This window comes from Tursiops truncatus, chromosome 10, assembly GCF_011762595.2.
Source record: "Tursiops truncatus isolate mTurTru1 chromosome 10, mTurTru1.mat.Y, whole genome shotgun sequence".
NCBI lineage: Eukaryota > Metazoa > Chordata > Mammalia > Artiodactyla > Delphinidae > Tursiops > Tursiops truncatus.
The window spans coordinates 74,059,923-74,075,253 of NC_047043.1; the positions used below are offsets into that span (position 1 = coordinate 74,059,923).

The 15,331-nt window shown below is 39.0% G+C and overlaps 1 protein-coding gene across 22 annotated transcripts in view; it reads right to left on the reverse strand.

Annotated features, from left to right (window-relative positions):
• FHIT (fragile histidine triad diadenosine triphosphatase) overlaps positions 1–15,331 on the reverse strand; it is a 1,451,419-nt gene that overhangs the window by 907,079 nt on the left and 529,009 nt on the right. The gene's annotated exons all lie outside the window — the stretch shown is intronic.

The following is a 15,331-nucleotide window of genomic DNA, read 5'->3' on the forward strand; positions in this document are numbered from 1 at the left end:
CTAATCATTTATCAATTTTATCAATTTTTAGAATAACCAACTTTTTGCTTCATTGACTTTATATTTTTCCTGTTTTAAATTTTATTGATTTCTGCTTTTACCTTTATTATGTCTTTCTGTCTGCTTGCTATTGGTTTATTTTTCTTTCTTTTTTATACTTGAGGTAGGAACTTAGGTTATTAATTTGAGGACTTTCCTCAATTCTAATATCGTATTTAGTGGTATAAATATCCATCTCAGCACTGCTTTAGCTGCAGCTTACATATTTTGATATCTTGTATTTTCATTTTCATTCAGTTCTATGTATTTTTTAATTTCCTTTAAGAGTTACTCTTTGACCTATGTTTAGAACTTTTTCTGTGATCTTCTTGTAATTGATTTCTAGTTAGATTTTATTATAGTCAGAGAACACATTCTGCATGATTTCAATTTTTAAAACTTAAAGGGTTTTTTGTGACCCAAGACAAGGTATATTTTGGTGAATGATGCATGAGTGCTTGAAAAAAATGTGTATTCTGCTATTATTGGATGGAGTGTTCTATATATGTCAATTAGATACTATTAGCCAATTGTGATGCTCAGATCTTCTATATTCTTGCTGATTTTCTGCATAGTAGATCTATCTATTGTTGAGATGGGGCACTGGAGTCTCTAACTACAGTTGTCAATTTCTCTCTTTCTCCTTCAACTCTGTTAGCTGGGTTGTTTGTTTTTGTTTTTTCCCCATGTACTTTAAGGCTCTATTGTTTGGTGTGTATATATTTAGAATCATTAAGTTTTCTGGGTGGGTTGATGCTTTCATCATTATATAATATCTCTGTTTGTCTATGATATTTTCTTTGCTCTGAAGTCTACTTTTATCACATATTAATATACTCTCTCCTGCTTTTTGAAAATTAATAATTGTATGGTGTACTTTTTTCTATCCTTTTTCTTTCAACTTACCTAATCATTGACTTTGAAGTGAGTTCCTCATAAGCAGCATATAGTTGGACTGAGTTCTTTTATCCACTCTGTCACTCTTTATCTTTCAATGAATGATTTAGATGATTTACATTTAAGATCATTATTGATAAGTTAGCACCTCAGTCTATTATCATATTACTTGTTTTCTATTTCTTTTCTCTGGTTCTCATTTTCCTTATTGGAGGGATCAGACTTCTCTGATGTTGCCAGCAATACTCCCATTCAATCAGGAAAAAAATTCAACCTCCCTGGGCTTCCCCTTGTCATTGGGTTATGAGTTAGGAAACACCTGGTCTGGGTGGCTTCTTCTCTTGGGAGGGAGGACTCTAGACACTCTGCTACTATGCTGTTCCTCTAGTCCTGGCGTCTCAAACCAGCTCACCTTTTTCTTACCACCTTTCAGAATTCTCATTTGGTTGCCTCTTGCTTCATTTCTAGAGTTCATAGTTGTGCTTAGGAGGAGGAGCAGGAAAAATGGGTCTACATCATCTTTGCTGGGACAGAATCTCTGCTTACTATATTTTTAATTGTATGTTTCCATTCAAGTCTCTTATGACCCTTAACCCTTTTTGACCTTATACTTATTTGTGTACATCCACAGATTCTAAAATGTGAAACTTCTTGAGAATTTCTCTTTGTATATTTTACAGTGCCTTGAACATAGTGGGTTCTCCCTATGGATGAATAAATGAATGAATGAATGCTTATGTATATTTTCTTTGGGGCTCTACAGTGGAGTAGACCTACATGTTAAGTGCCCACCCCTGTGAATGGACACAGGAGTAACAGGGAGAATCTAACTCAATGTGATTTACTGAAACGTGCCTAAGAACATATGCTGACTTAGTCATCAGCTCCCTCAGGTCATCACACTCATTTTTCTGCTTCCAGCAGATCAGAAAATATGGTAATGCTGGGGTAGACCTCCCCACCATCACTTCCTTTATTACTCCCCTCAAGCCTATACCCTGAACACACACCCACACCCACACACACACCCATACACACACCTCAAGCACCCAATTTTTCAGAGAAGGTAGTAAGTCAAAAGGGGGAACATGTCACATTTTCTTTCTAGAAATGAAACTACTACGTCTCCAATAAAAGATGAGTATGCAACACTGATACCTGATAACAAATGCCACAGAACAATGTTGCTGGGAAACCCCAAATTTTTAGAGCTCACAGAAACATCACTAAAGATTGCATGTAAGAGATAGAGGGCCCCAGGCAGGGAATGCAATGGAATGTAAGGCCAGGTCCCTGCTGAGGCTCAGAAGTAGGAGTGATGAAACAGCAAGCTGGAAGAGACCTTGGGCAACTGAGTTCTCCCACTGAGCAGAAAAGAATTAAAAATAAAGGCTTTAGGATGGAAAAAATTGGATGTCTGACCTCCCATTTAACTACTGGAATCATGCATTGTTATCAATTGATATGAGCTCTTGGTCTTTTAAGATCCCTAGGCACTCATACCTCATGTTTGCTGCACATGTGTATCTGCATTTTGGTTTTTGGTTTTTGACAAACAGAAGTTTACTTTTAATGGAGTCAAGTCCACAACTCTTTTCTTTTGTGATCTTTTCTTTTTGTCTTTAAGTTTATAAGGTTCTCTCTCACTGTAGTTGGGATAAATGCTCATTTCTCTTCTAGCTTTCTAATGATTGATTTTATACATTTATTTCCTTAATCCAGCTGGAATTAATTTTAGGGTATGGTGTGAGGGAGACTGTAATTCTTCCAACTTGAATGTATTCTTAATAAGAAAGAATAAGGCTTACTCTCTGGTCCAGTGAATGGACCCCTAGGCAGAAAACCAAGGTGAATCCAAGGCCTACTTCAAGTGTTACCTTCTCTCAAAGACCAAAGTCCTGCATTGCCTGTTAGCCAATTCCTGGAAATAGTTGCCTCATACATTTTATCTAATTTTATAGCTCTTCGTGAAAGGAGGTCAAGACTGGCACCAGATACTTAATTGCAGCTAACAGCAGAAGTCCTTAATTCTCTACAATCACTGCCTTTGAAAACTATAATGCTTTAATATCTTTCTTCACTACCATCTCCAATACCTGAACTTTACAAATGATCCTATTTCCCCAACTACCCACTGCTCTACAGTACACATGAATGATGGATAATACTTATCAAGTGAATTACCCAGCCTTCCTTTTCTCACTCCTTTCCTCATGTTCTTGGATCTCTGATTGACATCTAATGTCTCTGCTCCAGGAACAGAGGAAGTCAGATGAGGAGACAGGGGAAGCTCAAATTACTCCACAATTTTTCTTTTCAAAGCTCTGAAGATCAATTGGGTAGGATGAATTTTACAATGAGATCTGGAGGTTACATAAACATTTCAGTTGGTCTAACTCACCGGCTTCCAGCAGCATCACCACAGCTAGCCCTTTCCTGGAGGTAATTACGTATTGGTTGTACCCTATACAATCGGCCCTCTGTATCCACAGGTTCTGTATCTGAGGATTCAATCAACCATGGATCAAAAAAAAAAAAAAAAGAAATCCAGAGATTCCAAACAGCAACAGTTGAATTTGTTGCACACCAGCAACTATTTACATAGCCTTTACACTATTGTACAATGAACTACATCTGTCTCTGTGATAGAAGCTGATCTCAGCTCATCAAAGAGCTTATCAAGACCAACAGCATTTAGTAATGACACTGGCTCCCAAATGCGTCTGGATTAGAATAAACTTTCTTTGTACCATTTTTAGCTTCTATACATTTGAATAAAGGTGAACCCAGAGCTAAATGAACTCTGAGAAAAAAAATTCAAAAAAGTTAAGATTAAGCAGTGTTCCTTTTTGGAAGTAGGGGAGGATAGTTGCTGAAGAAAGTTCAAGGATTACTCTGCTGCTTTTCAACTTTTTATTACTGATTTTATCTTAAAGGCAAAACACAATACCTAGCTAAGGATTTAAATACAGATAAACAATCTAAATAGGCTGCAGTTAAGTACATTATTCTTCAAAGATCACCTCAGAAAAGAGAAGGTAGCTCCCAACTTGTCACAATATATATGTTTAAGAAAAGCAAGTGTGAATAGCAGCTAAGGATGGGGAGCAGGGAGAGGTAGATTAGAGGCATCAGATGCTCCCTTTCAGTTTTGCTGAGGTTTCCAAATGGTTTGTATATCTAGCTGACCAAAGTGGTACAATTTCTTTTCTTAAGTTTATCAATCACTCTGCACATTAATAAATTATAGCTTCACCTCAAGTTTAATTTTACAATGTGCATTTGACCACGTTTATTTTGCCCATGTGTATTTGACAATCTCTCAGGGGTGGAGAATTTAAATGATCACTTTCCAAAGCAAAGAAACAAAGGCTGACACTTTGTGTCAACAGAAACCTTAAGAAAACAGCAATCTTGAGAAATGATGGAAGGATAGATGGATGAATGGATGGATGGATAAGACAACCACTAGGTTCATTCTTTCTACTTATTCGACATGTTTTTTTGGAGTGCTACCAGGCTAGGGTACGGAGGTGAACAAGGTAGAAACAGTTTCATTAAGGAGCTTACAGTCTACCATAATAGACAGAATGGAGGACTCAAGATAGGCAAAAATGTCTAATGTGTCACCTAAAGAAGGTAACCAAAATGAGTTACCCAACAACTTAGCATGGCTGCTATCTGCAGTTATATACATGCCAGGAAAGATGAGAAAAGGCCTACAACCTCTGCTGGACATGCTTTGGAGACCAAATAAGTTTGGATCATAACCATCCCTATAAATTCCTACCTGTACCCTTCACACACAAGAAATTACCAGGAGGCATCACTATCACAGATCTCCCAACAAGAACCCATTAATACCACCCAAACAGATAAAACTGTCTTAGGCTTGTTTTTGACTTTTTTGTTATTGTTGTTGTTTAGAGAAGACCTAAATCAGATGCAAAATCACCATATTTCCCTTCAAGGACACTCATCATAAAAGCTGCTAGTGTACCTTTTTTGGCATATAAAATCATATTTGCTAAATCATTTATCTGTTTTGCAACACAATTCTATTTTCATCTAGCAACTGCATGAAGCCAATCTATTGGGCAGAAAAGAGAAATGAAATATTTACTGCAGAATCACGAGGTGTATTATATATCATTCAATGGAATGCAAAATTAGCAAGTATTAGCCTTGCAACTTGCTTGGCCATGTAACTGACAGATTTTCCTGTAAGGAGGTCTCCAAAGTACCATCCAATCTAGAGTTTAACAATTTCCAGGCCCTTATCCTGCCCTTCCTGCTGCAAGTTGCACACATGGAATCAGTTATCCACAAGAAAGCCCAGCATGGGGGGGGCGGGGGGCTGTAAATAGATTATGATCCTAATTTGCAAAAGACTTACAGTTTTCAAGTGTCCCTGATTCTACCTAAATGAGTTGCTCCAGCCTGTGCATGACAGCTGTCTGTAATGGAGATAGATAGCCCTTCTTTCTTTTTAAGTACAAGATTTACCATTTGTTTTTTCTACTCTTCCCCAAACTCTTTTAGTCTCAGACATATTAGTGATACAATAAATAACTTATTGTTTTCCATCTTTAGGACTTTTGTACTTATAGGTAATATGGAAACCTGTTTTGGGTCCTAAAAAAAAAATCATGTGAAAACTTTCTTCTGTAACATAAAAATACAGCAGTAATCTGTCAATGATAATAACGATGATAATTAGATACTGACTTTGTGCTGGGAACTGTGTTACGCTCTTTTCATTCATTATCTCATTATATCCTCACAATTCCTGTATGACTTAGATTATGCCCTGTAGCCCCTTTAAGCACTTTCATACAGAATTCCACCCTCTATTTCAAGCATAGCCAGAAACTGGCAATATAGGAACAGACAAAGGGAAATGATTCTGTCCAGTTGGGAAAGAAAAACACCACAATCCTCATTAAAACTTAGGCATTTTAGAAAGAGGCCAAAAAAAGCTGTTCATTATGATTATGGAAACAAGATCCGCTCACTGCACTGATTTGAAAATTACAGCAAAGCATTTTTAAAAATTTATTTATTTAATTTTTGGCTGCGTTGGGTCTTCATCGTTTTGTGCAGGCTTTTTCTAGTTGCAGTGAGCAGGGGCTACTCTTCGTTACGGTGCATGGGCGTCTCATTGCAGTGGCTTCTCTTGTTGCGGAGCTCTAGGTGCATGGGCTTCAGTAGTTGTGGCTCGCGGGCTCTAGAGCACAGGCTCAGTAGTTGTGGCGCACGGGCTTAGTTGCTCCACAGCATGTGGGATCTTCGCAGACCAGGGCTCGAACCCGTGTCCCCTGCATTGGCAGGCGGATTCTTAACCACTGCGCCACCAGGAAAGCCCGACAACAAAGCATTTTTTAAATGCTTTAAAATGTAAAACACAGTGAAATGCACATAATTGAACAATAAGCTATTATACTAGGATTTAAAATACTTAAAATTATATCCTCCATCACCTAAAAATATAGTTGCTAAAAACACTTGCTTTGTATGTAGAAACTTGTCTTACTTGCTTTGCTTCATTCTCTGCAATCGTCTTTAATATTTTCTTAACTCTTTGTGAAATGTGAAAGACACTGTGGAAATGTTTTCAGTTCAAGCGCCCAGTGGCAGAGTGTGGCTCACACTGATGCTATGATGGCCTTTTAGCACTGGCAAGGCCTGAAATGTGTAGCCCTCATGTTGACACTCAGTGTGCTTTTCAAAGTATCTACTCGTGGTTCTCACATTCTACGGAACATATCTGGAAAGTGTCTTAAGGATCTTCCTGTATATCATTTTCTCAAAATTTTTGTATTGAGTTTTAGTATCATAAATATAAATTTTTGTCAACTGAACAGTGGCTAGATCTGTATTTTAAATCCTAGTATAATAGCTTATTGTTCAATTATGTGTATTTCACTGTGTTTTACTAACATTTCAGGAAATTGGTTGGGGAGTTGGATTGACATATTAAACGTTATCTTTTTTCTCATTTAAAATAATGGGAAGTTGTCTCCTAGAAAACATTGTTGGGTAAAACATCTGATCATCAGGTACAAATTACTCACATCAAACAAGGGATACTTTTATTTTTCCTAGCATGTTCCCTATCCTTTGCTCGCTTCTTTCTTTCCATTCTATTTTTACACATTTTCTCATTTAATTCTGACAACATTACAACATAGCTAGTATGACCCTATTTTAGAGATGAGGGCACTGAGATTCACGGAGGTCTGTCATTGGCTGTATTCCTTTCCTGCCTGTGGTTGCTGTAACAAATTACCACAAACTTAGTACTTTTAACAACGGAAATTTATACGCTCACAATTCTGGAGGCCAGATGTCCAAAATCAAGGTGTTGGCAGAGCCCTGCTCCCTCCAGAGGCTCTAGCAGAGATTCCACTCCATGCCTCGTCCACCTTCTGGTGGTTGCTGGTATTTTTTGGTGTGGGGCCACCATATCACTCCAATGCCTCCAAAGTTGCATCTCCTCCTCTTCTGTGTGTCTCAAAGCTCACTCTGCTCCTCTCTTATAAGGATACTTATATGATAGCATTTAGGGCTCCCTGGAATAATCCAGAATGGTTTCCTCATCTCAAGAGCTTTAACTTAGTCACATCTGTAAAGAATCTTTTTCCAAATAAGGTCACATTCACATATTCCAGGAATTTGACATGGATACTTTTTGGGGGACCATTTTTCAGCTTAACACACTGGCTCAGTGTCACCCAGCATGACATGGTGTAGATGTTCAGATGTAGGACTTGCAGATTCCAGAATTCATGTTCTTTCTGCTCCATGTGTTGTCTTCCATGATATTGCAAGACCTGTCATCTCTGTCTCTCCCTATATCTCAGCCTCCCCTCCATCTGCCTTACCTCAGAACAAAGTCAATATTCTGCTCTCCCAGCTCCAGGGCCCTTTCCAAGGAGAATCTGAAAAGGCTGAGCTTCCCATTAACAAATTCTATCATACACTCTTGGCTTCCTTTCCAATACTCAGTCAGCTTCCTGAGTCTAGTTCAAGGACCACACTGGATCACAAAAGCAACCTTGCTTTGAGGAAATAACAATTACCTCTTTCCCACTGATACTGATTTTTTAGTGTCCCCATAACATGACAGAAAAGAATGCTAAATATCATCCTCTTTCTTTTTCTGAACTTGTTGTCTGCTATTACTTAGGGAATGAAAATGGAGAGAAAAAGGAAACCAGGCTATGTCTCCTAAATTGTCCTAGAACACACGGTATGAAGGTTAGTCAAAGCCAAGTTGCTTTTTGTCAAGAGATTGCTTGATCTAGAATACATGTAGGAACGGATGATGTTTCCACCTGCCTAACACGTGGGCCAGTAAGGATCTGCAAAGTGCTATTCTGTACAAATATTTCTCATTCATTCTAGGAACCAGCATTCACATTTACACAGACTACCTGGAATTCAATGTAACTTTTCTTTTCACAATCTACCTAAATATTATACTATATTTTATATAAAATATAGAAACTTACTCATTGTATGGCCTATTTACAAACCCCTCGCCATTCAAGTTGTCATTCGAATTACATCTGCATGCATCATAAATCAGACAAGAAGATTTCATCATTTTTACTTAGATAGACATATATTTAAAAGAAATTAAGAGGGGAAAATGAGCTCATATTTACCTTACTATTTTAAGATTTCTAATGTTCTCTATTCTTACCTGAGGATCTGAGTTTTCAACTATTATTTCTTTTCATCCTAAAGAACTTCCTTCAACATTTCTTGTGATATAAGTTAGTATGCAGGCAATAAATTTTCTCAGTTTTTCTTTAACTGAAAGCAACTTTCCCTCCATTCTTTTTGTTTTTTCCTTTGAGTTACAATATTATACAATGAAATGTTTCAGGTGTACAACACAGTGCTTCACAATTTTTAAGATTATATTCCATTTATAGTTATTACAAAATATAGGCTATATTCCTTGTGCTGTATCTTTGTAGCTTACTTATTTTATTTTTTTTAATTTTGAATTTTATTTTTTATATAGCAGTTATCCATTAGTTATCCATTTTACACACATCAGTGTATACATGTCAATCCCAATCTCCCAATTCATCACACCACCACCCCCCTACCACCACTTTCCCCCCTTGGTGTCCATACGTTTGTTCTCTACATCTGTCTCTCAATTTCTGCCCAGCAAACTGGTTCATCTGTACCATTTTTCTAGGTTCCACATACATGTGTTAATATACGATATTTGTTTTTCTATTTCTGACTTACTTCACTCTGTAGGACAGTCTCTAGATCCATCTGCGTTTCAACAAATGACCCAATTTCGTTCCTTTTTATGGCTGAGTAATATTCCATTGTATACATGTACCACAACTTCTCTATCCATTCGTCTGTCAATGGGCATTTAGGTTGCTTCCATGAGCTGGCAATTGTAAATAGTGCTGCAATGAACATTGGGGTGCATGTGTCTTTTTGATTTATGGTTTTCTCTGGGTATATGCCCAGTAGTGGGATTGCTGGGTCATATGGTCATTCTATTTTTAGTTTTTTAAGGAACCTCCATACTGTTCTCCAGAGTGGCTGTATCAATTTACATTCCCACCAACAGTGCAAGAGGATGCCCTTTTCTCCACACCCTCTCCAGCATGTGTTGTTTGTAGATTTTCTGATGATGCCCATTCTAACTGGTGTGAGGTGATAACTCATTGTAGTTTTGATTTACATTTCTCTAATAATTAGTGATGCTCAGCAGCTTTTCTTGTGCTTCTTGGCCATCTGTATGTCTTCTTTGGAGAAATGTCTATTTAGGTCTTCTGCCCATTTTTGGATTGGGTTGTTTGTTTTCATCATATTGAGCTGCACAAGCTGTTTATATATTTTGGAGATTAATCTTTTGTCCGTTTATTTGTTTGCAAATATTTTTTTCCATTCTGAGGGTTGTCTTTTCATATTATTTGTAGTTTCCTTTGCTTTGCAAAAGCTTTTGAGTTTCATTAGGTCCCATTTGTTTATTTTTGTTTTTATTTCCATTTCTGTAGGAGGTGGGTCAAAAAGGACCTTGCTGTGATTTGTGTCAAAGAGTGTTCTTCCTATGTTTACCTCTAAGAGTTTTATAGTGTCCGGTCTTACATTTAGGTCTCTGATCCATTTTGAGTTTATTGTTGTGCATGGTGTTAGGGAGTGTTCCAATTTCATTCTTTTACATGTAGCTGTCCAGTTTTCCCAGCACCACTTATTGAAGTGGTGCTGGGAAAACTTTTCTCCATTGTATATCTTTGCCTTCTTTGTCATAGACTAGTTGACCATAGGTGCATGGGTTTGTCTCTGGGCTTTCTATCCTGTTCCATTGATCTATATTTCTGTTTTTGTGCCAGTACCATATTGTCTTGATTACTATAGCTTTGTAGTATAGTCTGAAGTCATGAAGTCTGATTCCTCCAGCTCTGTTTTTTTCACTCAAGACTGCTTTGGCTATTCAGGGTCTTTTGTGTCTCCATACAAATTTTAAGATTTTTTGTTCTAGTTCTGTAAAAAATGCCATTGGTAATTTGATAGGTGTAGGGCGCGGTCAGCTAACTGCTACGCGGCAGGAAGCTGAAATAAGCTGAGTCATCCTTCCTGTGGCCACTGCGCTTGCGTAAAGTAGCGACCTATCCGATGTTGGCTCACAAATCGCACCATCGGCGAAAGCCAATCACAGAGCGACACATGTTCTTAATCCCTATATAAGCAGACTGCTATAGGATTGCGGGGTCTTCCTTCCATCTTTCTTCAACCAAGCTGTGCTCCAATAAAGTGTGATACGAGAAGAATCTTGCGTGTGGCGGCTCGTTATTCTGCCGGTCAGAAACGGCTCGCCGCAAGTGGTGCCGAAACCCGGGAACTTCGCGCCCTGCATGGAGGACCGATTCAGAACTCGACACACGGAGTGAACCGTCGGTGAGTAGTCCAGTCAGGTATGTTTTCAAGATAGCGCATCAGAGAATGAACAAATAGGGACTACGGTAGACAGGCCTGAAATTATGAAAAGAGAAAAAAGAAAACAAAAGGAAAAGCAAGAAACAGTGCCAGGATTATATCCAATCCTAGATGAGTTTAAGGAATTATATTTGTTTCAAGATGAATTAAATCCTAGAGAGGAGGAAGATTTAGAAGGAGCGGCCGCGACATATGAACAAGAGCGGTATGAGCATTGGTACATGCCGCCACTCGCTAGCCCACCATATTTTAATCCTGCGGAGGCTAGAGCTTCCGCCCCTGATATCTAATAGAGGGATAAGACGTAAGTTATAAGGCATGACCGCCCCTATAGGAGCCCGCGGAAATTTAAACCGCCGAGGCTTGGGTTTTTCTCAAGGGTCACTGAGTTTATGATTACATGGAGGACCACAACACCTGTGTGGGTACCTCAGTGGCCTTTGTCAAAGGAAAAGCTGGAGGCGGCATCCAAACTAGTGGATGAGCAGTTACAATTAGGGCATTTAGAACCCTCCTAGTCACCCTGGAATAATTAAGAAAAAATTAGGGAAATGGCGTCTTTTCTATTCCTTTGAATAGTCGAGATAAAGCCCCTTGTATGGAGTTGCTTGAACAGGCCTTAGGCGTTTTGATTAAATATTTAGGGAATGGGGGATTGTTTCTTGCTCCCGAGGGAAATTTTTTAGGAGCCTGATCTTAATTCCCCACGCCAATTGACCCCAGAAGCCCATCAGGCACTTCAAAAGGTAGAACAAGCTATTACAAATGCACAATTAGAACGCTGTGATGATTCTCAACCTGTTTGGATGTGTCCTTTTAATTTAATTTCCACACGCGCTCTAACAGCGCTAGACTCTACGACACAGGCTCAAGAGTTTCATAAGCTATATCATGTGTCATCTACAGTCTTAAGAAAAAAATTTAACATTACCAGAGCTTTGGCTAGGAATATTGTGACCCAAAAGACTGGGGTTAACCCCAGAGGCATTCCAAAAGCTTTGCTCTTTTTTGTCAAAAAATGCAGGTGATTCATATTACAGGCTTGCCCTATAATCCACAAGGCCATGGCCGACGAAAAGCCCAAGGAAGGAGTCAAGACTGAGAACAACGATCATATTAATTTGAAGGTGGCGGGGCAGGATGGTTCTGTGGTGCAGTTTAAGATTAAGAGGCATACACCACTTAGTAAACTAATGAAAGCCTATTGTGAACGACAGGGTTTGTCAATGAGGCAGATCAGCTTAAAGAACTCTTAATAAAACAAAAAGGGGGAATCGCAGAGAACTGTACCCCTAGACAGAGACTTTCACTTGCCTTATTTACCATAAATTTTTTACATTTAAATGATGATAAAGAAACCTCTGCTGAACGCCATGTGGCAACAAACCATAAAAATTATGGCAAAGTGATGTGGAAAGATGTGTTGTCCAATCAATGGAAGGGCCCGGATCGTGTTATTACTCGATCCAGGGGATCTCTTTGTGTCTCCCCACAGGATCAAGATCCGATCTGGGTGCCATCAAGACTGACGAGAATTGTTGAAGAAAACTTCAGAGAAGATGCTGAGCTGGATGTTCCTGATGATTCTTAATCGAAGTCTTTGTATTAGTTGGAATTCCACAAAGGATTATTCAAATTGTGCAACTGAGTGCTGCCGGGCTGGAGCCCGTTGCCTTTGGAGATTTTGCCTCTTGGCTCTCTTCTGCCTTTTCCTCCTTTGGGGAGTGGGTGGGGGTAGGAATCTTTGGAGTCTGCTGTGTATTTGGGATTATGCTGTGTCTCTGGTTGGTCTGTCGTGTGCGCATCAGGGCACATCGAGATAGGGTCCTGCTCACTCAGGCACTTCTGGCTATTAATGAAGGAGATTCTCCCGCAGCCTGGCTCTCCGCCCTGAATAATTCGAAATGATTGCCCTTGCACAGAGAGGCCTTGTTGCCATTGCACCTCTATAGGGAGTCATCCATTGTCCTGATTGCCCTTGCACAGAGAGGCCTTGTTGCCATTGCACCTCTATAGGGAGTCATCCATTGTCCTGATTGCCCTTGCACAGAGAGGCCTTGTTGCCATTGCACCTCTATAGGGAGTCAGCCATTGTCCTGATTGCCCTTGCACAGAGAGGCCTTGTTGCCATTGCACCTCTATAGGGAGTCATCCATTGTCCTGATTGCCCTTGCACAGAGAGGCCTTGTTGCCATTGCACCTCTATAGGGAATCAGCCATTATTCTGAGTCAGCCTTTGCACCCTGCAGCCCTTGTTGGCATTGCACGCAGGAAGGTGTCTCAGACATGCCAACGGAAAACTGCCCTCGAACAGTGAGCACATCATGAGGTGAACACTTGTACGGGCTACATTCCGCTTGGTGTTCTAATAAATAAAAAAGGGGGAGATGTAGGGCGCGGTCAGCTAACTGCTACGCGGCAGGAAGCTGAAATAAGCTGAGTCATCCTTCCTGTGGCCACTGCGCTTGCGTAAAGTAGCGACCTATCCGATGTTGGCTCACAAATCGCACCATCGGCGAAAGCCAATCACAGAGCGACACATGTTCTTAATCCCTATATAAGCAGACTGCTATAGGATTGCGGGGTCTTCCTTCCATCTTTCTTCAACCAAGCTGTGCTCCAATAAAGTGTGATACGAGAAGAATCTTGCGTGTGGCGGCTCGTTATTCTGCCGGTCAGAAACGGCTCGCCGCAGATAGGGATTGCATTGAATCTGTAGATTGCTTTGGGTATTATATTCATTTTCACAATATTAATTCTTCCAATCCAAGAACATTGTATATCTCTCCATCTGTTGGTATCATCTTTAATTTCTTTCATCAGTGTCTTATAGTTTTCTGCATACAGGTCTTTTGTCTCCCTAGGTAGGTTTATTCCTAGGTATTTTATTCTTTTTATTGCAAAGGTAAATGGGAGTGTTTCCTTAATTTCTCTTTCAGATTTTTCATCATTAGTGTATAGGAATGCAAGAGATTTCTGTGCATTAATTTTGTATCCTGCAACTTTACCAAATTCACTGATTAGCTCTAGTAGTTTTCTAGTGGCATCCTTAGGATTCTCCATGTATACTATCATGTCATCTGCAAAGAATGACAGTTTTACTTCTTCTTTTCCAGTTTGGATTCCTTTTATTTCTTTTTCTTCTCTGATTGCTGTGGCTAGGCCTTCCAAAACTATGTTGAATAATGGTGAGAGTGGACATCCTTGTTTTGTTCCTGATCTTAGAGGAAATGCTTTCAGTTTTTCACCATTGAGAATGATGTTTGCTGTGGGTTTGTCATATATGGCCTCTATTATGTTGAGGTAGGTTCCCTCTATGCCCACTTTCTGGAGAGATTTTATCATAAATGGTGTTGAATTTTGTCAAAAGCTTTTTCTGCATCTATTAAGATGATCATATCTCCAATTTGTTAATATGGTGAATCACACTGATTGATTTGCTTATATTGAAGAATCCTTGCATCCCTGGGATAAATCCCACTTGATCATGGTGTATGATCCTTTTAATGTGTTGTTGGATTCTGTTTCCTAGTACTTTGTTGAGGATTTTTGCATCTATATTCATCAGTGATATTGGTCTATAATTTTCCTTTTTTGTAGAATCTTTGCCTGGTTTTGGTATCAGGGTGATGGTGGCCTCATAGAATGAGTTTGGGAGTGTTCCTTCTTCTGCAATTTTTTGGAAGAGTTTGAGAAGGATGGGTGTTAGCTCTTCTCTAAATGTTGGAAAGAATTCTTCTGTGAAGCCATCTGGTCCTGAACTTTTGTTTGTTGGAAGAATTTTAATCACAGTTTCAATTTCATTACTTGTGATTGATCTGTTCATATTTTCTATTACTTCCTGGTTCAAACTTGGAAGGTTATACCTTGCCCATTTCTTCCAGGTTGTCCATTTTATTGGCATAGAGTTGCTTGTAGCAGTCTCTTAGGATGCTTTGCATTTCTGCAGTGTCTGTTGTAACTTCCCCTTTTTCATTTCTAATTTTAGTGATTTGCATCCTCTCCCTCTTTTTCTTGATGAGTCTGGCTAATGGTTTATCAATTTTGTTTATCTTCTCAAAGACCCAGCTTTTAATTTTATTGATCTTTGCTATTGTCTTCTTTATTTCTATTTCATTTATTTCTGCTCTGATCTTGATGATTTCTTTTCTTCTGCTAACTTTGGATTTTGTTTGTTCTTGTTTCTCTAGTTCCTTTAGGTGTAAGGTTAGATTGTTTATTTGAGAGTTTTCTTGTTTCTTGTTTCTTTTATAGCTATAAATGTCCCTCTTAGAAGTGCTTTTGCAGCATCCCATAGGTTTTGGATTGTCATGTTTTCATTGTGTTTTGTCTCTAGGTATTTTCTGATTTCCTCTTTCATTTCTTCAGTGATCTATGGTTATTTAGTAACGTATTGTTTAGCCTCCATGCATTT